The sequence below is a fragment of the Homarus americanus genome, unplaced genomic scaffold, assembly GCF_018991925.1.
Source record: "Homarus americanus isolate GMGI-L3 unplaced genomic scaffold, GMGI_Hamer_2.0 scaffold52625, whole genome shotgun sequence".
NCBI classification, from domain to species: domain Eukaryota; kingdom Metazoa; phylum Arthropoda; class Malacostraca; order Decapoda; family Nephropidae; genus Homarus; species Homarus americanus.
This window is the reverse complement of record NW_024752137.1, coordinates 476,021-501,596: the sequence shown is the minus strand read 5'-3', so window position 1 is coordinate 501,596 and position 25,576 is coordinate 476,021.

Below are 25,576 nucleotides of genomic sequence, written 5' to 3'. Positions count from 1 at the left end.
TGTTTGGTCATGGCAGGCGATGTTACGTGTGTGTGTGTGTGTGTGTGTGTGTGTGTACGTATGAGGTGTATTGTTGAGTAAGGATTGTGCATGTATATATATATATGTGTACACCTGCACATACATTTACCTATGAACACACACACACACACACACACACACACACACACCACATAATTATCGCCAGTCTTCATGTATTCACGTCTGTCTATACCTGTGGGTCCGACCCTAACATAATACCGAATTATTAACAGCTGCCGGATATATGGCGAGAATATGTACGTGTTATATTCTGGTGATCTATCTCTCTCTCGATTAATTAAAATAATTACATCCTCTTGACTCGTGACTCTGAATAAACTATTTTCAAGGGGAAGTTTAGTAAGATTTTAGCCAGACGAAAAAAAAATCAAAGAAATTATCAGATTTTTAAACCAAAAGTCGAATATATGATGGAAAAAAAATATGGAAAAAACTTATAATTTATTCTGGACTTGATTAGTATATTCACCTCTATTACTCTTATTAAAAACTTAATGCCCCCCCGCCCCTAAAACAATAGTATCAAACACGTATGTACATAACTAATGGTAAAATAGACTTGTATCAAACAGGTATTGAAAGATAATAATTATTAACCAGTAAAATGAAGTAAAATTAATTAAGATTATTTTTGAATTAGTAAAGTTAATTATTTAATTATCATTGCCATCGTTAATATAAACTCAAATTGTGTGTGTGTGTGCGTGTGGAAGACGGCGCTTGAGTGCGTTTCCGTGTGCTTGAGATTGATTGTTAGATATAGCAGGAACTCAAGTACGTGAATGTGGTTGTTTGAGTGGGTTTGCGTGCATTTTAGCATGTGTGTGTGTGTGTGTGTGTGTGTGTGAGGTGAGGGGGGCATATCTAATTAACGACCTGATCCTCATTATGTCGCAGTTTTAAACACGAGCGGAGTGTGTCTATTGTAGAACCTCTCTCTCTCCCTCTCTCTCTCTCTCTCTCTCTCTCTCTCTCTCTCTCGTGTGATATAGCCGGTCTGTCTGTCTGTTGACCCAAGAAGATATATTGGGTAGGAGGGATGGAAGCAGACAGGGAAGGCTAGAGAGAGAGAGAGAGAGAGAGAGAGAGAGAGAGAGAGACTTCCGTGACCAGCGCCATTACCCAGACAGGTGATGGCACGTCTCGTTCTCCTCAATAAAGACTTAACCCACTAACACCATCAACCCCCCCCTCCCCTTCCCATCCCTGCGCTCCCCACTCTCTCCCCTCCCCTTCCTCCTGGTATCTCCCTTCCCTCTCCTTCCCCCCTGTCCTTTTCCCCCTTCCTCCTACTCCTTTCCCTTCACCCCTACTCCCCTGCCCACTCTTCCTCCACTCTTTTCCTCCTACCCCTCTCCCTCCTCCTTCTCTCCCCTACCCTCCCCTACACCCCCCCCTGTAGGATCAGCAGCTCTTCTGATGGCGCCATAATACTCAACCAGGGATAAGTTAAAGGCTTATAATGGCGTGGCTTGCATTGTTTTAGACTCTGCAGAGTAATGTTAATGGCGTGCATTGTAAAATTTAAGAGTCTGTAGAGCATTTTCCGTGTTATTAAACGGCGTAAGTTGGGAAATGATTGCTAGGTGTGTGTAGGGTATCAGTAATGGCGTAAGTTGCAGAATAATGAGTTCTGTAGGTTACTTTATGGGTGTTTAATGGCGTAACTTGTAAGATTCATTGCCTGGGAAGTATTGTTAATGGCACAGGGTATACAAGCGTTTTAACGGCAGGTGCCATAATGTTTAGAGTCTGCAAGTATCTGGTTAGTGGCGTGATATAATGGACCGCTACTGTAGGCAGAAGACTGGAGAAACAACAACAACAAAAACACTCGTCTGCCGTGTAGATATCTAAGAATAAACGTAACATCGCCAGGAACTTTTAGTGAACGTTTTCGTCTGGCGTAGGTACCATTCCAGTTGTTTCTACTTTAGTGAAGGTTAAAACGCCAGGCGATACCCGAGTGCTCGTACTGGCGTTTCCTACTACGTGCTGTACCTGACCGTCAACATAGCACTTGTGTGTCTTTCTTACGCTGGTTTGTGTTGGTAAACTTCTCAAATATATCTCCTGTGAGTTTTTTTTTTTACCTTTTGTGGCGTGAGCGTGTTGCTTGTGTAGGTGTATGTACGTGTCCACCCAATGTACGTTTTTATTGTGTGTGAATTTTCCTTGTGTAGGGTCATGTATATTTTCTTCATGTGTACACCATTATATGTACATTTTTCTCGTGAATGTACAGTACATTTAGTTTCTGTTTGCTTGTGTAGTTACTCGTCTGTTTTCATTACGTGAGCGTTTGTTTGTATAGGTACTTGTAAGTTTTTACCTCGTGTACGTGTTTATTTACTCTGGTACATGTACGTTTTCTTGACCACATGTTTTTATTCCGTGTACGTACATTATTCTGGTGTAGTCGTCGGCAGAACGTGTAAGGTAATATAAGTATCGATAGGTATTTCTCTGGGGTTTGTTGACATGTTTTATAACTCACAATAAATATGAGTTATGGTTCAGAAGCCTCATTAGCCCGGAGCTGTGAGCCATCAAGGGTCCTACCATCATTACTTGTCGTAGGTAAATAATTAATATAAGAATGTAGCTAACTAAGACTTAAACTAAAATCATAAAAAAAAATAGTTTCCTTTTAACGGTACTTCCGATTAACGTATTTCCGTTTAACGTACTTCTGATTAACGTACATACACTTATCGTAATTCCGATTAGCGTACAGATTTTCAGGAACGCACCACGGTACATTAAGCGAATACTGACTGTACTATCATCCATAAATAATAACATTGAAACTACGCTGTGACTCTACCTGAACTAGACACGTAGGACATTTAGCACCTGTTAAGGGGGTTAATTTAATTTAGGTAGAGTATATTTATGAAACAATTCCTTATTTAAAACCGTATCTCAATAGGTGCTAAGTGTATGTATTTACTTAAGGTAGAATTTCTGTGTAATTTTGACATCCATTTGTGAATTTACACTTGTGTTTTAGCGTAAGTTAAGCAATTAGAGGCATTTTTCACACCCTTAGCTACGAGAGATATTTATTGTGAGAATCTTAGTGAATCCCGCCTTTGGATTTCAGTAATTTCGGCGTTACACAGTTTGTTTATGTTTCCAGGTGTTTGCGATTCTGCATGGAGAGGCGTTTAACACGTTTGCGATTCAGTGTTTGTACACTGATTTTTTTCTTATTATTTTACCTTCCAGCGTGTGTAGACTTGAGCAGATGTGTGTTGATATGTGCGGACAATATAACGCACTACTATTACTACTAATACTGTACTACTACTAATAATAAAGCAATATTCTATGTATATGTTTACTTAGATAATTATACAGTGTATAGATATACCTGCAGTGTATCTGAACTTTTTATATATATAAACCAATACCTCTATGTATACCTAAATCTATACGTGCAACTTTACTAGATATTGCTAACTGTATATGTATATTTGTCTCATTATCCATACCTGTATTGGCACCTGTATATACATAGACTATGTATACATCTCTACCTGTATTTTCCCCAGAACTATACCTATAAAAATGCTTCTGAATTAATTAAAGACACAAACACAACAATTATTTAAGCTAAGTATATGATCTTTCTCTCCCTCGTGCCGGAGGATCGATAACAAAACATTCATAAAGTACACTCCCCTTCACTAGTGCTTCTACAGGGGGTCGTCATATAAACATTCATAAAGTACACTCCCCTTCACTGGTGCTTCTACAGGGGGTGGTCATGTAAACATTCATAAAGTACACTCCCCTTCACTGGTGCTTCTACAGGGGGTCGTCATATAAACATTCATTGACACAGGGGTCGTCATATAAACATTCATAAAGTACACACTCTTCACTGGTGTCATATAAACATTCAAAAGACCCCTTACTGGTGCTTTTCTACAGGGTCGTCATATAAACATTCATAAAGTACACCCTTCACTTTGACAGGGGGTTCATTCATAAAGTACACTCTTCACTGGTTACAACAGGGGGTCGTCATATAAACATTCATAAAGCACAGCTTCTACAGGGGTCGTCACATAAACATTCATAAAGTACACTCCCACTGGTGCTTCTACATAGGGGTCGTCATATAAACATTCATAAAGCACCACTGGTGCTTCTCTACAGACGAGCCATAAAGCACTCCCCTTCACTGGTGCTTCTACAGGGGGTCGTCATATAAACATTCCACAAATCATTACCTTGACATATTTGTTTTAATGTTTTGTTTTACTTTGATTTCATAGTATATTTAATAATGTCCTTTCGTCGCATCTCCACACTGCACCAAATCTGACGAGCCCCCAGAACGCACTTGGTAAGGGACTTGATGATTATTGACCTGACACTCCCAGGTATTGTCTTTGGTCACTGGCTTATCCCCGGAATTATTTACCTGCTGAAGGTGTTGACAGAAGTGTTCGTAAATGGAGATCAATAATGTTGGAGGCGTGACGGGGGGGGGGTGTTCTTGTTGAGGGGTGTTCAATTATGGTGTTCTTGTTGAGGGTGTTCAATTATGGTGTTCTTGTTGAGGGGTGTTCAATTATGGTGTTCTTGTTGAGGGGTGTTCAATTAGGGTGTTCTACGTGTTTGGGATGTTCAATTGTGTGGTACTTGTTGTTTAAGGTGTTCAATTGTGGTGTTCTTCTTGTTTGGGGTGTTCAATTATTCAATTATGGTGTTCTTTTTGGGATGTTCGAATTTGGGTGATTTCTTTTTTGGGATGTTCAATTTTGGTGTTCTTCGTGTTAGGGGTGTTCAATTAGGGTGTTCTACGTGTTTAGGGTGTTCACTTATGGTGTTCTTGTTGCAAGATGTTCAGTTAGGGTATTCACTTAAGGAATCAACATGAGAATAGCTTAGGCAATGTCTTTATATTTACAAAACACCTGAGACATCAACACAACGAAAGTGAATTTTTACTTAAGTCCCCCAGAATCAAACACAGAAAACGGCTCTAATGTAAACAATGTCCCCGGGTCTTTAAGCGTTCATCTCTTTCAGAATTCTCAAAGGACGCTTTTAACTGGCTGAATTAAACCCTAAAATTAAAACCGCAAAATGGCTTCAGAATTACAATGTGACTTTAATTAGATAAGTTTACTTTGAACCGAACAGTGAATAAAATCTTAATGCAATGACAAGATGTGACTTTAAACTGTGTGTGTGTGTGTGTGTGTGTGTGTGTCATTTACTCCTCTCACTGCAATTATACCATTAACCTATTTAATTGGCATAAATTTTCCTTAAGTTAAATTTTCACCCTATTTTTGTATCTATTTCAATGATATTACTCTTCTCCCTATTTATAATGTACAACCTAACTGTATCACTGTATTACCAATTTGTACATTCATTGTCTTTTGTACTATTTCTTATGTAGTTTTATCATAGAAACTACAATTTATCTATCCTATTCAAACTAATTTATTCAGTGTTACATATGAAGTCCTTTTTAAAAGCATCTAGTAAAATTATCCCTATTATGAATCCTATTTGCTAGTAAGTAATTTATAGTACAGTACTATTAGCCTACCATTTGTGCCCTATTTATATTATTCTACTATTTCCATATCATACAGTACCATCAACCCTATTTAACTATTTCTACTTAGATGTTATTACCCTATTTCTACTATTACTAACCTAACCTATTATTAATAAGACTAGATGAAAGTTTATCCAGTACTCTCTCTCTCTCTCTCCTCCAGATGTGAGAGAGAGAGAGAGAGAGAGAGAGAGAGAGAGAGAGAGAGAGAGAGAGAAATGACCTTCTACCTCCCTTAGGAAAGGGATGAGAGAGAGAGAGAGAGAGAGGACACGGGTGGGAAGGAATCAAGAAGGAAGGCAGGAAAAGGGGAGACGCTTTATGGGAGAGGGAAAAGCATAGGAAAGAGAGAAGCGGAGAAGTAAATGAGAGAAAGAGAGAGAGAGAGAGAGAGAGAGAGAGAGAGAGAGAGAGAGAGAGAGAGAGAGTTGTATGTTAATCTCCTTGGCCACATATTACCTTTAAAACCACCCTTAATTTAGGTAACAATCTCTCAACCTCCAACCCACAATCAATTTAACACTATTTCTGAATTTGTGTTTTAGGTAAGGCCGTTCCACTAACCCTTATTTGGGGTAACCCTTTTAAACCCTTAATTTAGGTAACATTCGCTCTCATTAAATTTTGAGTAGTAAACTCCTTAACCCACTCTCTTCTCCCTCAATTCTACAATCTCATAAAAAAACACTACATTGGCTACAGAACTCCTTAAAAAAACACTACATTGGCTACAGAACTCCTTAAAAAAACACTACATTGGCTACAGAACTTTTAAAAAACACTACATTGGCTACAGAACTCTTAAAAAACACTACATTGGCTACAGAACTCCTAAAAAACACTACATTGTAACATCTTCAGGAATTGTTTTGTCCATATGGTATTTTTCACAGTTTTGTTACAATTGAGGTACAATGAGTATTTGTATATGGCATTCGTTTTTTTAATTGACCACAACTACACTGTTACTAAATAATATTGTTCATTATATCATTCTGGTAGATATAACAATTGTGTTACAAATGATCCACGTTAAATATATGTAGGTACTGTATGCGTTGTTTAAATATGGCCCACTTCTCATGGCTTGATCTCAAGTATTATAGTAATTAATGATTTTTTTTCTTCGGTAAATGGAACTACTGAACGTAATGCATCACAAGTGAAATTAGTCGCATAAGTTATCCTAAAGTTGAACTTATACAAGAATAATGGCGAAAAAATATAATTCTTTACTCTTCATTATCCATTACTGGGTACAAAAACTATATATTTTCCTTATATGTTAAAGTCTATCTCCCTTTTCCTAAAACTAAGCTCACGTATGGAAGACACCATTGATGCAATTGTTACCCCAGAAAATTCATTTCACTTTAGTTTTCTTCCCCAGTAACTTTGTTCAAAGAAAATGAAATCTTAGCATAAACTAAGATATATTTTCAATGTCCCGCGCACTGCCCTGAAACTACTAAATTAGCAATTACTCGTACAAGCTGTCATGATATTAGCAGTAAGATTAATGATGATAATATCTTACAATATTAATGATAGGGTATATTATTATGGTAGCTTATGGCACCGCACATGAAAGCTGCATTAAGCACTTGCAGGGTGGACGCACCATGTTGGCTGTTTACCACTTGCTCTCACAGCTGCTCAGGCTGTCTTGTCTCTCTTGAGAGTTGATTTAATTTTATTTGAAAATTTATCTTTCATTATAAAGTATGAATTTATTTATTGTTAGTAATACAGTGGTAGCGGGTGTATCTCTCCAATTGTGTCATGGGTTCAATCCTCGACCTGGGATAAATAAACAATCTTTTTGCCAAATACGATAATTTACTCTGATAAGACGACTGATAAACTCCCCTGTCTTTAAAAATCTATTGATTAATCTTTTAGTGCAGGTATAATGTCGAAGCAATGAACGAATCACCTTTTGTCTCCGTCTCATTAAGATCTGTTACCATTTTGTAGCTCCACCGTATTTAATGAAGAATAATGATATTCGTTCATATGACCTGAGATATTACCTAAAGAAAATATTAAATCGACATGACACAAAAAAGACTAAATAGATTTACGTCTTAGTATTTTATCAAACAGACCAGGCACCACAGGAAGAGTATCCCATCTTGGTCGACCTTCTTGTTCAGGTCGTGAAATTAATTACAACAATGGCGAAGATAAACGGCAATTTTTCACCTACGTTTCTAAATCATTATAATATTGTACGACTTTTTTTTTTAATTTTCGACATAGAAATAATAGGTTACCTGTATCTGTGTAAGATGTTTGTTCTGTTCATTATTAAATAGTGTACAGTAGTGTGTCGTGTTACTAATGTTTCTTGTCTTGGTGTAACTGATCGGGCATCGTGATGTTTGTAATATATGTTGACTTATATTTGGCAGTAATGAACATCTCTCTCTCTCTCTCTCTCTCTCTCTCTCTCTCTCTCTCTCTCTCTCTCTCTCTCCTATCCAAAGAGTTATTTTTCACTTAATTCTAAATTGTATTAGTCTACCGGAACAACATAATTACAAATATATTAGTGAAGTGTTGACCAACTCAGGTTTGTCCACCAAATTACTTTAGCTCAGCGTCTGGTTCAATTACTGTGTATCCATTATGAAGTGAGAATAAGTTATTGTCAGTTATAAATACGAACAGATAAACAGGTCACTAAACTACTGTCGTGCAGAGTCGAGCAGGGACACTTGCGCACTTGGTCTCCTTAAGTGGTCAAGTTAATTCAAAATAAGACAATAAAAACATTAAAAAGATAAACAAATTACATTACATAAAACTAGAAACCCTGTAGTTAGGTTAGGTTGTTGAAGGTTTATATAATGAGGTTTGTTAACACTGAGTTGGCTTAGGTTAGATCGATTTAATAGCTATGAGTTGGGTTAAATTATAGCTAGGTTAGGATTATTTATATACTTTAAGTTAGGTTTGGTTAGGTTAGGTTAGGTTAGAGGTCAACTTCAATCCCGTCTCATTATTATTAATTGTCAGTTATGATCAGTAGTTCCTGTGACGTCATCAGAGGCCTACAGTACTATATAGGCTAGACAAATTGACATCACTTATATATTTACAGGTGCAAATTTGGTTTAATACCTGTGCGTGACGCTGTGTGTGACGTAATGCTCTGGGTCTCAAACAACACATTATGGTTTAAGAATCAATTTGGAGTTTGTTAAATTAACTTGAAATTATTAAGAGAGTAAAGTTGTTTGGGTCACATGAAGATTAGGCACCCTGGCTTATTTTACATGATAACTTAACCTTCTAACCTATCCTACCATAATGTTAATGTAACCTAACTCAACGTTAACTTAACAATAACACAACCTAACTCTAGCCAAACTTAACTTAATGCTACCCTAACCAAATTCAACGCTCACCTAAAACTTAACGCTTACATAACACTATAACATAACCTAACCTAACCTAACCTAACCTAACGCTAACGTAACTTAACAACACTAACCTAACCTAACCTAACCTAACCTACCCCACCCCACCCCCCACCCCCCAAAGTAGCATTAGGAAGTTTAATCATCAGGTGAAATAAGCTTGAATGTCTAATCTTCAGGTGATACTAAAGCTTTATCAAGGTCTCCTCTCTGTTGCCACCTTCTTCTCCACAAATACCAAAAGCTTGATGCCACAACCAGCCTGGGTGTGTCGGCCGAGGCTGGATGTACCAGTTTTTTCTTTTACAATTAAATTTCAAGAAAGTGTTCAAACGCCGCCTGATCATAATAGTTACTGTACAGGTATATCAGTCTTGAGTGTCACTTAGTAATTATCCAGTGCGGTTGTCTTGCAAGGTAGGCTGAAAGGGTTACGTTAGGTCAGGTTAGGTTAGGTTGGGGGTTAGGTTAAGTGTTAGAGGGTTAGGTTAGGGTTAGTTTAAGGAGGTTGGGTTTACATGAATTAAAGTTCTGTTAGATTACAGTTTAATTAGGTTAGAGTTAGATGAAGTTACAGTTAGAATTGATTTGATTGGATTATAATATTGAGACTTGAATTATTGCAACAAATTATCTGAATTGTAGGGCTAATGGATACCACCAAGGATACCACACACACACACACACACACACACACACATACCAGAGTAGGGCAGCAGCAGCAGCAGCAACAACCTGACTGACGTACCCCGCCCACCTGAGTGACACCTGGCCACAATATATATAATTACTGACCAGCGCCGTAGGCCAACTGAGCGATTGCTTTTATTATGCACTCTGGCTCAGGTGAGTCTTGAGACGACCGGTTCACTTGACTCCTATTATTTAACTTTTTTTTTTAATTTTTCTCTCTTTTTTACGTTCTTTTTTGGTTTATTTTTATTTTATTGCTTATTTTTATTATTTTTTTTTGTGGGGGTGGGTGTGTCTCTGTTACGTGTTTTTATTCGTTTATTCAATTTTTTTCGATTTTTTTCTTTACTTTATCGTATTTTTATTTTGTGGTTAACTGAGGTAATAGGTAATTTTTATTGCTCTTTTTTTTGTAGCTCCCTGTAATAATTTTTTTAGTTTTTTTACATTAAACTATATTATTATTATTATTTACGATTTATTATTGTATTAATGGGTACCTAACATTACAGTTGAAGAAGTGAAAGCTATCGAGTGCAGTGTCGACCTTGCCTACCGAAGGCTTAGTAGACAGTATGCTATATCCACACTGCCCCTAACGAACATCCAGGCATTACGAAGAGGAGTCCTAATGTCTGTTTATTTACGACCGAACGACCGACTATTTCCTCTCAGCTTTCTCGGTAAGTAAATGTCAATAATGGATTTATTTAAGCTGTTGTTAATTTCAATGTTAAATACAACAACAACAAAATCAAGAGGAATTAGGTTAGGTTAGGTTAGATTAGGTTGGGTTAGGTGTGTTTAGTTTTGGTTAGGTTAGTTTTGATCGTCAGCTAAATTGCCAGAGCTGATAATCTGAGTATGCGCTATAGAGTTTGTATTAGATAAAGGTTTACCTGTAATTAGTAGGTAATAAGGACTGGTTTACCTGGCTGACTGTGGCATAATCGTTTATACGTATCTTGTTATTACTGATGATTCTGGGTTTATTTTTATAGTTGTTTTAATTAAATTTTGGTTTATTTTATCTTATTTTATTAATCCTTTGACTACGATAGCTTAACCCCATGAGCATAATGACTTAACCCCTCGAGTACGATGACTGAATCACTTGAGTATGGGCACTTAACCCCTTGAGTATGATGACTTAAACCTTGAGTATAATGACTTAACCCCTCGAGTACGATGACTGAACCACTTGAGTATGGGCACTTAACCCCTTGAGTATGATGACTTAACCCTTGAATATAATGACTTAACCCCTAGATTACGATGACTAAATCCCCTCAGCACAGTGAGCCAATTTTAGCTGTAACATGATATCGACTCACCAAACATAACATACAAATATAGCTTTTATCGACTCAGCTAACTGTAATATGACTCATAACATTCTTGACTCAGCTAACTGTACTGTAACCCAGGCAGGCCAATGACACGATACCTGGACCTGTAATACCCTGTAGCCACTGCTGGAACACTTTTGAAAGAAGACATTAGAAAAAAAAAGAACAAAAAAAAACTCGTCCGTCAAGTTAATTTCACTCACTCCAGATAATTATTTCTAACCTCGATTCTGCGTGGCGAAGTTATTCTTTGGTGCGTCCGTTCGTCTGTCGGGCTATTTTGCTTTTCGGATGTCTAGCGGTCGAAGGCTTTGGGGGGGAATGGGGGTCACCGGGGGGGGACCGGGGTAAGGGGGGGATGAGATGGGGGCAGGGTGAGGGGGGAGAGGGAGGATGGGGGGCGACCGGGAGGGATTGTGAGGGGGTGAAGGGGGGGATTGTGAAGGTCATGCCAGGTGATATTGACTGCGATTGTGGTAGGTCATAGGTCAAGGTCACGTTAATGTTGTTTTTGTTTTTTGTTGTTAATTAAATGGATGCTAATTGTGTATTGGTTGACTGACTTTCTCTCTGATTGCCTTTTTGACGAACTGACTAACTGACTAACACTTTAATTGACTGTCTGACTGACGGACATTTGGATTGACTATCTGACTAGCTAATTGACTTTCTGATCTACTGATTTCTGACGGACTTTCTGGCTCATTGGCTTTTTGACTGACTGACTGACTAACTAACTGACTGTCTTTCTGACTTCCTGTCTGACATTTTGACTGACTTCCTGAGTGACTGTCAATTTGACTGAATTTATAACTGACTGACTGATTAACTGATTTTCTTACTGACTGACTAACTCGCTCATACTACCACTTTGACTGACTGATATTTTGACCGACTTTCAGGATGACTTACTCTAACTAACCGTCTTTCTAAATATAAACAAGATTAAACTTACGATTGTTTTTTTTTACTTATAAGACAAAACAAAAAAATACGGTACAAAAAAAATCATAAAAAAATGAAGTCTTAAATCTTAAAAAAAAAAAATCTTACGACAAACTCCTTAAAATATCTTACGATAAAAAAGGAAATAAATAAAAGTTACTGATCTTGATAAAAAAAATCCTCATTCAACCCTTTGTCTTACCTCGACCCTTAGTCTTATCACCATCAAATATCTTACGATCATAGAGGAATTCGTCTCTCTCTCTCTCTCTCTCTCTCTCTCTCTCTCTCTCTCAGGTGTGGTCGGAAGAAAGATTCGCGTGAGTCGACTTTACGATAATAAGATAAATTGTTAGTTTAGTCTTGAGTCATTTGTTAGTTTGCTGTCAGGACCAGTGAGCGATACAGCGATGGGTAACCGAAGCCTTAATTCACGAGAGATTGGCGAGTTTTATGTTTGGTTTTTGTTTTTATTACTGTTGTTGTTGGTGTTGTTGTTTGGAGTTTGCTTTTTTTTTAAGGGTTTGTTGGTTTGTTGTGATAGTGGTAGTGGTGACTGTTGTTGTTTTTGTCGTTGTTGTGGTAGTGGTACCACAGCACACCAGGGATAAGGTCGTAGCATACCAGTTGTTACACCGTCTCTTAATTTACTTAAATATCCAGGTTCTAGGCGTAACCAAACAAAAAAGTGAAGTAAATTAAAAAGGGAATAAAAATAAATAAAGTAAAGCTTTAAGAATTGAATTAATTAAATATTAACAAAAAAAAAAGAGCCTCCTTGGCCGTCACAACAAATTGATTCACCATCGAAACTTTTAAGACACAAATGATACTAAACAATGAAACATCAAAAGAATCAAAATAAAGCATTGGATTACGTTAACACTGCATAAACATAAAAACTAACACTGAAATTAACTAACGTGAAACAACACTGAATTACTTAAATGTAACTAAGCAAATACTGATGGACATAAATAGACATAAATAGGTACTCACATAGATATACCACATTGGTGGCGACAGGAACAACACAAATAAATTAGGTATAAGTAACAGGTGACGAGTGTCACTCAAAGGATGTGAACTGTATGACAAGAGAACGGAACTAACTCCGTCAGTTGGTGGGTCCTATATATAAGGTCGGTTCCCGCCACGCGACCCGCCGGTGGGTCGTTTAACGATGCAGATGGTCGTTAGAGAACAAAGAATGCTGGTTACAATACAAAATGGGTTTGAACAAATAATAACAGTTAAAACCTTAACAGCACAGGGTTAAGGTGACTAGATTATATAATAGTAAATACAACACATCAATACAGGAATAATATGGAACATGGAAGCATGTTATATAAAAAAATAGAAAAATACGACACGGTCGTAACAATATTGATTCAGTATAATGTGGTTACAACCGCTCCTTCCTTCCTTCCAAGAGTTGGCCTCTCAGAAAATAATCTAATAACTACTCACGTGCCTGACCTCTCGTGTTTACTACGCTACCCCTTGTTAATAGGAGAGGTTACATTCTAAAGAAAAGCCTGGGTAGTGGCAGCCTACTATGTAAATATAATAATTATACTAACGTGTAATGTTAGACAATGATGTGGTTTTTTCCTGGTTAAGCCACAGAACAGAATATAACTTAAGTAAAGCTGAGAATAATCTGACGTAAGAGGAAATACACAAACTTGCGGGAGATAACTGATGTGGTGCCTCCGTGATGTTACCCAACGATGCCTCACCGGTTACAGACTGCCTTGACTCGTCTCCGTATCGACCATACTCGGTTGACACACTGGTACCTTATGGATGGTGGCGCGCTGCTCCCTGCCTGGTCCTGTTGACTGTACGCGGCACCTCTCCCAGTGCCGTGGGGGAGATGGTTCCTACCCTCTCTTTACGGTGCTGGGGGAGGAGTCACGCTGCCCGGGATGCAAGACACTGATCATATAATGTGTTTGGAAGAGGCTGTGCGCTCTCTCTCTGTTTATTTATTCTTTTGTCGTTTCCTTTTGGTTCGTTTTTCTCCGTTTTATTTTCCTTCATTTTGATTTTAGTTTAACCTTTTACCTTTAATTATCTTCGGTGCCATTGACCCTGGCTATTGCGGCGCTAAGATAATATTCATAATCATGGTGGTTAACATGCCAGTTGGTTGGACACTTATTAGATTTCCACTGTGGACATAACTGAGTATAACTTCCAGACGCCCTTCTATATTACTGTACGTAGGTCCTGTATACTCCCGGCCCGTGATAGTGATCCGCCATCATCAATATTCCGGAGTTTTAGGCCAGACGGTACTATAAACAAGTTGCAAAAGCTGTATCATGCTACATTTGAACACCTGTTGACCCTGAATTCACCCATATGGAGTTTGTAGTGTTGTTAATATTTAAAGCAGTACAACAAACGTGTTAGTGTGTTAAAGAGACGGTCCTTGCTGGCTAATAAAACTTAAAAATACTTATCTTGATAAATTAGATTACTTGTCTAGAGATTAAATAATGCAATGGTAAAAGTTAATGAGATCATCACCCTAGGATACACCACACATACTGGGCATGTAGTTCTCCCATCTTGGTGTTACGACTTCCGGGAACATCATCATCATCACAAGCCGCCTCATCTCGGCATAGGTCTTGGCGTATTCTTTTACCTATCGGGATCAAGGGGGACACAATACTGAGGGAACAGAAGACCGAACTGACTGTTCAATACTATGTCCGACTGGGCGCCTCGGGGGGAGGGGGGGGGGGGTAATGTGCCTCCCTCGGTGGTACTGGTGACCTGGTAGTACACTAGTTATCAAGTCACTAGTTTTCCCTCATTAACTATTTCTGTTTCCACTGTGTACTAGTCTCAGTATTGCTTCAGTGTATTATCCGTTTTTTTGTGGTAGGTGAATCATGGTCACTACTAATTGGTTATCACTTGTTTCTTGCTCTGTTTTCCCCTATTCTCCTGTCACTCGTGGCTTATGACAATTGCTATTTTTCAGGCAGGTCTTCCACTAAGGCCAATAGAGGTCACATTTTCTCTCAATTTCTGACGTAATGAAACAAACTCTTGGGTCTGTGGAAGGAACGAACTGTATAAGACACGAGTTTCGCAATTGATGACGTAAAATATTAACCTTTAATGAAGTGGGGAGTACTGTACGTGTGTAACTGCTGTTGAGAACTAACCTCCTGCCGTTTAGAATGGTCACTGCTGGCTATCGTGTTTGTTGGTAAAGATGTGTAGGTGCCCAAGGCTGGATTATAGCTGATGTAGTGTATTTTCTGGTTGTCAGTATCACACACCGGTAGTTCAGTGTCTTGGTGGGTTTCTAAAGGATAAAACAGATGGAGAAGCACATCAACAATTACCTCTGTCCTGCTTGGCAGTGAGAAGCGATACCACCCTCAGTGTCAAGACCTGACTGAATTACTCGGAATAGGCAAACTGTACTCCAAGCTTAGTCAATAAATTTGTTAAGCTAAACTAAAACTCAGTTTTGGAACATTATCAGGCTTCTCTAACCTTACCAATGTTCAAGTGTGATCTTGTTTTCTGCAGGGTATGTAAACACGTAAATTATAATATTTTACATTATTTATTTCAAGTATCATTTATATACTGTACATAAATAAATAAATAAATAAATAAAAACACCTTAACGTTGACCATTAATGATTTAAGAAATAATTATTCAGATATCATTATATGCCTTTCAAATACCATCTTACGGTGATTAACAACGAGACTGTCAGTATTAATATTATTTAATACAATTGAGATCCTGTCATTACACAGATGACTGTAAGCTTATTATATAATTTATAAGACGTACACGATAACTTGGATCCACAGATGTCATGCGAGCCAGATGTCCTTAAGTGAACTTGAACTTGATGAGTGACCCGGGAAGAGCGCTGGGTGCATCACGCAGTCCAGTGAAGACAAGCAAGTCGAGGTCAGAAAGTAAGGATGTTCACAGTACCAGCACAGAATCCCCAAAACTTCTTCAGTAAAGCAGGTGGAAGCGGCACCTTGGTCGTGTTTACACCTCAGGTTCTACAGCCACACTGGGTATGTTCCACCGTCGTCATTGTTCGTTGGTGCTTCGTGGGTGGGGAGGTGTTCTCGTAGTAGGTTACGACGAAGGTCTTTTCCTCGCGGCTGTTGGCAACACACCGACCTTTAATGTTGCCGTGGTTGTTGCCACAGAAGCTGCAGTCCTCGACACACCGACGCACCGCCACAGCTTGGGGGTAGAAGTACATCATGTCGATGAGGTCATCTGTTTCGTCGAGGAGGTCAACGACCAACACCTTCTGCATCACAGGTTTACAGCCCATATCCTGTAGTTCCTTCACCTGGTTCTCGATGATGTGGTTGTTGGCTGGTAGGCTAACAGCCGAGCCTAGTGTCAACAGAACAACCCCAACCACCATGCATATACAGGTCTGCATCATCATGCCTTTCGTCCAATTTCGAAACTGTTGAAGATTTATGGGAATTCTTGTAGTCTTGCCGCTAGAGTTACGTGGACGTAGTGCGAGGACTGCTTTAGAGAAGCTTGGTGTGTATTCAGGAGTATTCGTACACCTACTGTCCCCCAAGACACGCGGGCTGGGTTTTATATATCTCGAGCCGAGTCCCTACGTTATGCAGCGTTCGTATGTCTCACCAACATGTACTCGTACGTTTGTGACACACCTATATCAGAACTTCCTGAAGTGTCATGCACGCACGTCAGCCTTGAATTCAATACGAATAATCTGTTATTGTAATTACGCCATTTGTACACTGTACTTTATCACAACAAGGCGGTAACCACAACACAAGAGGATCCAGGCACACTACCGGTATATCACTAGCGTCATGTTATCTCCCTTGCCCTCTCTCTTCCTCTCATCCCTTCCCACTTATTTCCAAAATACATTGTTCCATCCTCCCCTCTCGCGACACAGACGGCCTTTCCTTATCTATCGCACCTTGTACAGCAAGTGTTACTCTTTTTTTTTTTAATTTAAAAACGTTTGTAAACATTTCTTGCCGTTTGATATTGATCTAAAATTATAGTTTTACGAACACTCGCCCTTTGAAGTACCTGGTATAATGTTGTTAGTATTAGTTTATTAATATAAATATTAATTGTCCCTTTTGAGCAATGTAAAGATGAAATTGGTGTCAATTACTTCATTTTCCTTAACCTACGTTTACCGGATATAATCCGACAGTTGTACCAGTTATAGTGACCACTTAAGTGACTTAACACGCTTCTTTTTGTATTCCATAACACATTGTCGCAGTTGTGTATATATATATATATATATATATATATATATATATATATATATATATATATATATATATATATATATATATATATATATATATATATATATATATATATATATATATGTATGTATGTATGTGTGTGTGTGTAAACAAACACTAACCCATAAAATATGACGTAATCGTGACTCATGTCCTACGGATCTCGCTGCTAGGCGCTGCGCCGGGGGGAAGAACCCAGTCGGCTTCCCGGGGACCATACAGACGATACAGGCGAGCGGAGTGTGGAGGTGGCAGGTCTCGATCAGGAAGTTAACACAACCTTGGCTGTACTGTACAGTGCCCTTCAGGGCCTTCTGGTGGAAAGATAATCTTACCCACCGTTCTGTGTTTGCTAAGAAACTCTGTAAATCTAAAGCGTCCACAAAGAACATAGATAGTACACACCTTCCGCCACGTGATATGTATCGTCTTTAGAACATAATATATACTGACGAGGAACTCTCAAAGGGGCCATCACTGGTACTGGTAGAGTTTTTGTATATAAAACAGGAGGAAGCGCAGTAAAGCACTCTTAAATGACAGCAAAGGGTTTGGGTAATTTAAGTAAATTTTCCTTAAGTTTGGAGGAAAACTTTTTTTTATCTTCCAAACTATGGATAAAATTTATGTCTAGCTTTAGTGATCGACAGGTACAGTCCCCTTCACTAGTGCGTTTACAGGGGCTCTTCATATAAACATTTAAAAAATCATTACATTGATCAATTTGTTCTCATTGTTTTACTTTGATTCCATACTATGTTTACTATTGCGAGTTTCCTTCTGTCGATATTAAACAAACACAACGCTGCCACACTGCACAAACCCTGATGAGCTTCTGTAAATGCACTAGTGAAGGGGACTGTACCTAAGGGTGCATCTCTACTCCAAGATTTTATTTTATCTACTGTATAGTGATAAAACTATTATAATTACTTTTCTTCTGTTTTAGGTCAGTTATTGATCATTGTCTTATTTAGTTCCATAGAATAGGAAAGGTATTCAGTGAAACCGTCATCCAAGTTCACTTTGACCCAACAGACAGTTCAGGTATACAATAGTGGCAGACAATAAGCAGATTTAATAAGAGGTCTGTGGTCCATTTACGAGCCGTACTTCCTTATAGCATTAGTTCAGCTTGACAACTTAGGTTTTATATCATGGGCATAAATTAATATGAAAAAAAATCGCCGTAATTCCTCATAAATACTAATCTTTTACCGCAGTGTGATGACGACCCCCAGAACACAAGGGATTAGAATATTATGAATCTTAACCCATTATTACAATGACTGGTCTTTATATAATATGGAAAAAATCTCGAATATGTTTTAATAATTATGATTATAAATAGTTTTGGGTCGCTTCATACATAAAACAGAATTAGAAAGATACCTTATTACTTATTACTGAATTTCTTATTGGTATAAACCAGTGGTTCTTAACCTTTTAAGGTCGCGTCCCCTATAGCAGTTGGTCCTCATCTCCCCCCCCCCTCCTTCCTTCATATAAAATTCTAAATCTAAAAATCTAAAACAATTTCCTCTTGAATTATATATGAAAATTGAGAAATTAGTTTTTCATTAGTTACTTGAATAACTTTAAATATTCAAAAGAGTGTGTATAAGCAACTCGTTAATACACAACACATTTAGTGAGATTTTTGACACTGCTTCTGAGTTTTTATCCTGAATAAGTGCCGCGTGCCAGAGAGATCACAGCGCAAGTCCCCTTCAGCTTGTTTCTGTATTTGGTCTTGACAGCAAACCAGCGCAGAAAACGTAGCCTCACAAAGATACGTGGATCCAAACATCGTCGGAATCCGAACAGCCTGACGTACAGTTCCCGACATTATTACTACCTTATTTCAGTCATTTTTAGTGGAATTTTACATTTTGATTGACGAAGTTACCATTTACGACTTTTTAAGATATCTGTGGGGAGCGAATATCCAAGTAAGGGCATTCACACACCTGTTAAAGCCATTCCTTATTTTTGGTCTGGGTTCGCCCCCTCCCTGGAAATTACTCAGGCCCCCTTAGGGGGTCGTGCCCCCCCCCCCGGTTAAGAACCGCTGGTATACACTATTGCCCGGTTACATTAGAATTATGTTACATTGGATGATGTTAGTTTATTGTTCGCTTACATTGTTCAAATGTCGTGAATGTGTGTAAGAAACAAACTCTTGGGTCTGTGGAAGGAACGAACTGTATAGGACACGAGTTTCGCAATTGATGACGTAAAATATTAACCTTTAATGAAGTGGGGAGTACTGTACGTGTGTAACTGCTGTTGAGAACTAACCTCCTGCCGTTTAGAATGGTCACTGCTGGCTATCGTGTTTGTTGGTAAAGATGTGTAGGTGCCCAAGGCTGGATTATAGCTGATGTAGTGTATTTTCTGGTTGTCAGTATCACACACCGGTAGTTCAGTGTCTTGGTGGGTTTCTAAAGGATAAAACAGATGGAGAAGCACATCAACAATTACCTCTGTCCTGCTTGGCAGTGAGAAGCGATACCACCCTCAGTGTCAAGACCTGACTGAATTACTCGGAATAGGCAAACTGTACTCCAAGCCTCTTCAATAAATTTGTTAAGCTAAACTAAAACTCAGTTTTGGAACATTATCAGGCTTCTCTAACCTTACCAATGTTCAAGTGTGATCTTGTTTTCTGCAGGGTATGTAAACACGTAAATTATAATATTTTACATTATTTATTTCAAGTATCATTTATATACTGTACATAAATAAATAAATAAATAAATAAAAACATCTTAACGTTGACCATTAATGATTTAAGAAATAATTATTCAGATATCATTATATGCCTTTCAAATACCATCTTACGGTGATTAACAACGAGACTGTCAGTATTAATATTATTTAATACAATTGAGATCCTGTCATTACACAGATGACTGTAAGCTTCTTATATAATTTATAAGACGAACACGATAACTTGGATCCACAGATGTCATGCGAGTCAGATGTCCTTAAGTGAACTTGAACTTGATGAGTGACCCGGGAAGAGCGCTGGGTGCATCACACAGTCCAGTGAAGACAAGCAAGTCGAGGTCAGAAAGTAAGGATGTTCACAGTACCAGCACAGGATCCCCAAAACTTCTTCAGTAAAGCAGGTGGAAGCGGCACCTTGGTCGTGTTTACACCTCAGGTTCTACAGCCACACTGGGTATGTTCCACCGTCGTCATTGTTCGTTGGTGCTTCGTGGGTGGGGAGGTGTTCTCGTAGTAGGTTACGACGAAGGTCTTTTCCTCGCGGCTGCTGGCAACACACCGACCTTTAATTTTGCCGTGGTTGTTGCCACAGAAGCTGCAGTCCTCGACACACCGACGCACCGCCACAGCTTGGGGGTAGAAGTACAGCATTTCGATGAGGTCATCTGTTTCGTCGAGGAGGTCAACGACCAACACCTTCTGCATCACAGGTTTACAGCCCATATCCTGTAGTTCCTTCACCTGGTTCTCGATGATGTGGTTGTTGGCTGGCAGGCTAACAGCCGAGCCTAGTGTCAACAGAACAACCCCAACCACCATGCATATACAGGTCTGCATCATCATTCCTTTAGTCCAATTTCGAAACTGTTGAAGATTTATGGGAATTCTTGTAGTCTTGCCGCTAGAGTTACGTGGACGTAGTGCGAGGACTGCTTTAGAGAAGCTTGGTGTGTGTTAAGGAGTATTCGTCCACTCACTGTCCCTTAAGTCGCGCGGGCTGGGTTTTATATTCTCTGATATGTCATCCGGTTGGAGCTCCTACGTCATATTCCGTTTGTATTTCTCACCGACATGTACTCAAACGTTTGTGGTACTCAAACGTTTGTGATACGCTTTAATTAGACCATCCGGGAGTGTCATGCATTCACGTCAGTCATGAATTCAATAAGAATATTCAATTATTGTAATGACGCCATATCTATACTGCACTTTATTTCAATGACCTTTTGGCCTTCTTACTATTACAGAGTTATGTGGTCGTGGACGTAACTGCTAGGATTGGTTTAGGGAGATGTTTGGTGCTTGTACACTGTGGTCTGTAAGAGCAGGGGCGGATCCAGGGATATCAAAAGGTGGGTCCAAGAAGTTGTGGGTGGGGGAACGTGGTGAGCACAATGGACCCACCCAGTTGGGGGGGCGGGGGGAGGCGCTGTAAGCTCCCCTGATTTTTTTATTTTTTATTTAATTTTTTTTTTAATTCTGACCAATGTCATGGGCATTTTGATGCTATTTTGAAGTCATGTATACTTGCTATTTGGAAATCTTCTGAGGTCAATAGTTATTGCTTTTTATTATACCAAAACGCCTGAGTGCAATACTTCATTAAAGAAAGTATTGAAATTTTCTGATGAACCCCCCCCTGGACCCCCCCCCTGGACCCGCCCCCTGGATCCGCCCCTGGAGATCCTCACCTATAAGTCACCAGCGTAGTGCCTTTACGTTTTCTGTCGTTAACACGGTACACTATATATATTTTTCTGAATACGATACTAATATGTATGTGAACGTTGTTATCAGAACTTCTTAAATGTCATGCCATCCTAAAATACGATAAGAATGAACAGTAAATGTTATGTTTAGGTAAGCCTTCTCTAGTACCCACTTCTTGATCTTGACATCACAATATTAGACGATGTATTTCAGAAGACGCGATGTGTACAGTACGGACTGACTTGTTTGTCTGAACGTTTGTGCTACGAAAGATGTTACACCATACGTTACTTATGTTACCTATTTTCCCTAACTGGATATAAATTGCTTTTATCGAAGTCACACATACACACACACTCACGTACGTACGTTATCGGAAAGACGTTTCGGCTCTTTCCGGATATTCTGGGTACTGCATGTCCTAGAATTTTCATAAACTATCCTTAGTGCCTTAGGATATCTGAGGATATCCTTAGTGCCTTAGGATATCCTAGAGCAGGGGTTCTCAACCAGGGGGGAATTTCCCCCCTCAGGTTTTCAGGGGGGAGGATAACTGATACTAATATGGAAAAAATAAAGGATTTTCAGTATTATTTTCATATTATTTGGAATGCACTTTTTGAGGCAGACAATCTTGGAAAGGAGGAGGGAATGACATTCTGACATATGGTGAAAGGGGTGCATGGGGCAAACAAGGTTGAGAACCACTGTCCTAGAGAGTCCCAGGATATCATTCAAGTGAGCCATCGGGTACGTCTAACGAGATCGGGCCATCCGTAAAATAACTCAGAATATCCTTAAGGAGTGTATGGGTATCCTATCACTTTGTCTTTGTTTGTAAAATCTCCTCGATAATTAACCAGTGACGTCAGAGCCTCTTTATTTCCCCGGGAGCCTGGCCTAGTTTACCATCATGACAGGAAGTATTATGGTTTTTATATTTTAGTGTGTTACGCCCTTGTTGTGAGTGGTTTTGGGTGGAGGGGAGAGAGATTGTTTATGTTTGTATTTGTAAATATTTATCCGTCTATACTTGACTCCGTCTGTGAGGTAAAATCAGAAGTTCTTGGATTCATTTGTTAGCTATATGGAAGTATATACAAGGTAAGAGAGATGTCATAGTCATTGTTTACATATAGACAGATAGTACTTATATCAATTCGGGTTATTTATATAGTGTTTATATACAACACACTACCCGTTACAGTAACACAGGGGCACACAACACACTACCCGTTACAGTAACACAGGGGCACATGTCCATATATCGTCATATCCTGTTATATTCTACATAGGAATTCATAGCTTTTAATCAGCATTTCCTGTCTCGTCGGTAGGTGACACTCAGATCACCTTCACGCCACAGTAAAACCAATAGAGTGAGCATTTTAACTCCACGGCCTGATAGCCAAACTAAGAATAGCCTTCACACCGCCTATACGTGTGATTGACGGCCCTCTTATGCACCATCTGGTAAGCCCTGTGTTAGTTAATCCGTACATAAACCCAGCTGACTGTGATATAATTTTCTAAGTGTTTAGTTTAAGCATGAATACTTGATGATAAAAACTTAGTTACTCCTGGTGTATTTAACAGTGGATAGTGTTGCCAGTGTTACTTAATGCACAAAGGCAGAACATACCATACAAAAAACTCAGATCAGACAACAACGACCCTAAATGGATAAATAATTATTTAAAGAACATCATTGGCCAAAGGAAGGCTATAGGTAGAAGGATAAATCGTGGCGAAATTCACCTCCGGGACTATTATAGGGTATTGTGGCGGTAGGGTTAAAACCGAGATAAGGAAAGCAAAGAGGAATAATGAGGTAAGGATAGCAAGGGAGGCGAAGACAAACCCCAAAGGATTCTACCAAATGTATCAAACTAAAACACGAGAAAAGATTGGACCAATACGGTCAGACTTCGGCGAGCTCACTGATAACGACGGAGAAATGAGCAATAATTTGAATAAATATTTTTCAACAGTTTTCACCACCGAAAATTTAAACATGATACCCGAGGCACCGACTCTATTCAGAGATAGTGAAGAAAACAAATTAAGCGAGATAGTAGTGACTAGTAACGATGTTAGTAAGCAAATAGACAAACTAAAGCCTAATAAGTCACCTGGTCCCGATGAGATATTTGCCAGAGTATTAAAGGAATGTAAGGAAGAGCTTAGTATGCCCTTAGCAAAGTTGTTTAACATGTCCTTAAAAACAGGTGTAGTACCAGAATCCTGGAGGATAGCGAATGTAATACCGATTTTCAAGAAGGGGGATAGATCACTATCTTCTAACTACCGCCCAATCAGTCTAACATCAATAGTAGGCAAATTACTGGAAGCAATCATTTCAAACTCTATTCGAAATCACCTGGAGAAGCACCGATTGATCAATGATTCCCAGCATGGCTTCACAAGCGGACGTTCTTGCCTAACTAATCTATTAACATTCTTTTCATCAGTTTTTGAATCAGTGGACGAGGGGCACAATTATGATGTGGTATATCTCGACTTTAGCAAAGCCTTCGACAGAGTCCCCCACGAAAGACTAATTAGAAAGGTAGAAGCTCATGGCATCAAAGGTGGCATCCTTAAATGGATTAGGGCGTGGTTACAGGACAGAAAACAGCGAGTGAGCATTAACGGCACTAAGTCCCATTGGAGCAACGTCACAAGTGGAGTTCCCCAAGGCTCAGTACTTGGACCATTATTGTTTATTATATACATAAACGACATAGATATCGGCATAGACAGCAACATAAGTAAATTTGCTGATGATACTAAAATAGGACGTGTTATCAAATCTGACGAGGACTCGGCAAAACTACAGGAGGATCTAAACAAATTTTTCGAATGGTCTGAAAAATGGCAGATGACATTCAACATCGACAAATGTAAAGTACTCAGTATAGGAAATGTAAACAGGGAAACCAGATACCAGATGAACAACGATGCCATAGAGAAATCCGACTGCGAGAGAGATTTAGGAGTAATGATAAGTAGGAACCTTAAGCCAAGTAAACAATGTGTTTTTGCTCGTAACAAGGCTAATAAAGTACTTGGGTTCATACAAAGGAGTGTTAGTTACAAGACTAGCGAGGTCATCCTAAAACTGTATCTTGCTCTTGTGAGACCACACCTGGATTATGCAGTTCAGTTCTGGTCACCGTATTACAGAATGGATATAGAATCCTTGGAAAGAATTCAGAGGAGAATGACAAGACTAATCCCGGGCATTAGGAACCTTGAGTATAGAGACAGGTTAAAGCATCTTAATCTGCACTCCCTTGAGAGACGTAGAGCGAGGGGCGACCTGATAGAGGTGTATAAGTGGAAGGCAGGGCTAAACAAAGGGGACATTACAAAGGTACTCAAATTATCCAACCAGGAGCGAACTCGTAACAATGGTTTTAAATTGGACAAATTTAGATTTAGGCGTGAAATAGGTAAACACTGGTTTGGAAACAGAGTTGTGGATGAATGGAACAAGTTACCAAATATCATCATTAACTCGAATACGCTGAATTGCTTCAAACATAGGTTGGATGCTCATATGAGCAATAAGGGTTGGGTGTAAACGGGACTGCCCAGTATGGGCCAATAGGCCCGCTGCAGTTTCCTCCATTCTTATGTTCTTATGTTCTTACTGAAAAGCTTGACAATCGAAACTTGTACAGCGTATTGCATTGATTATGATGTTTACAGATCCAAACTTGGGGCTGTACTGACCCAACTGAGAACGAGAACAG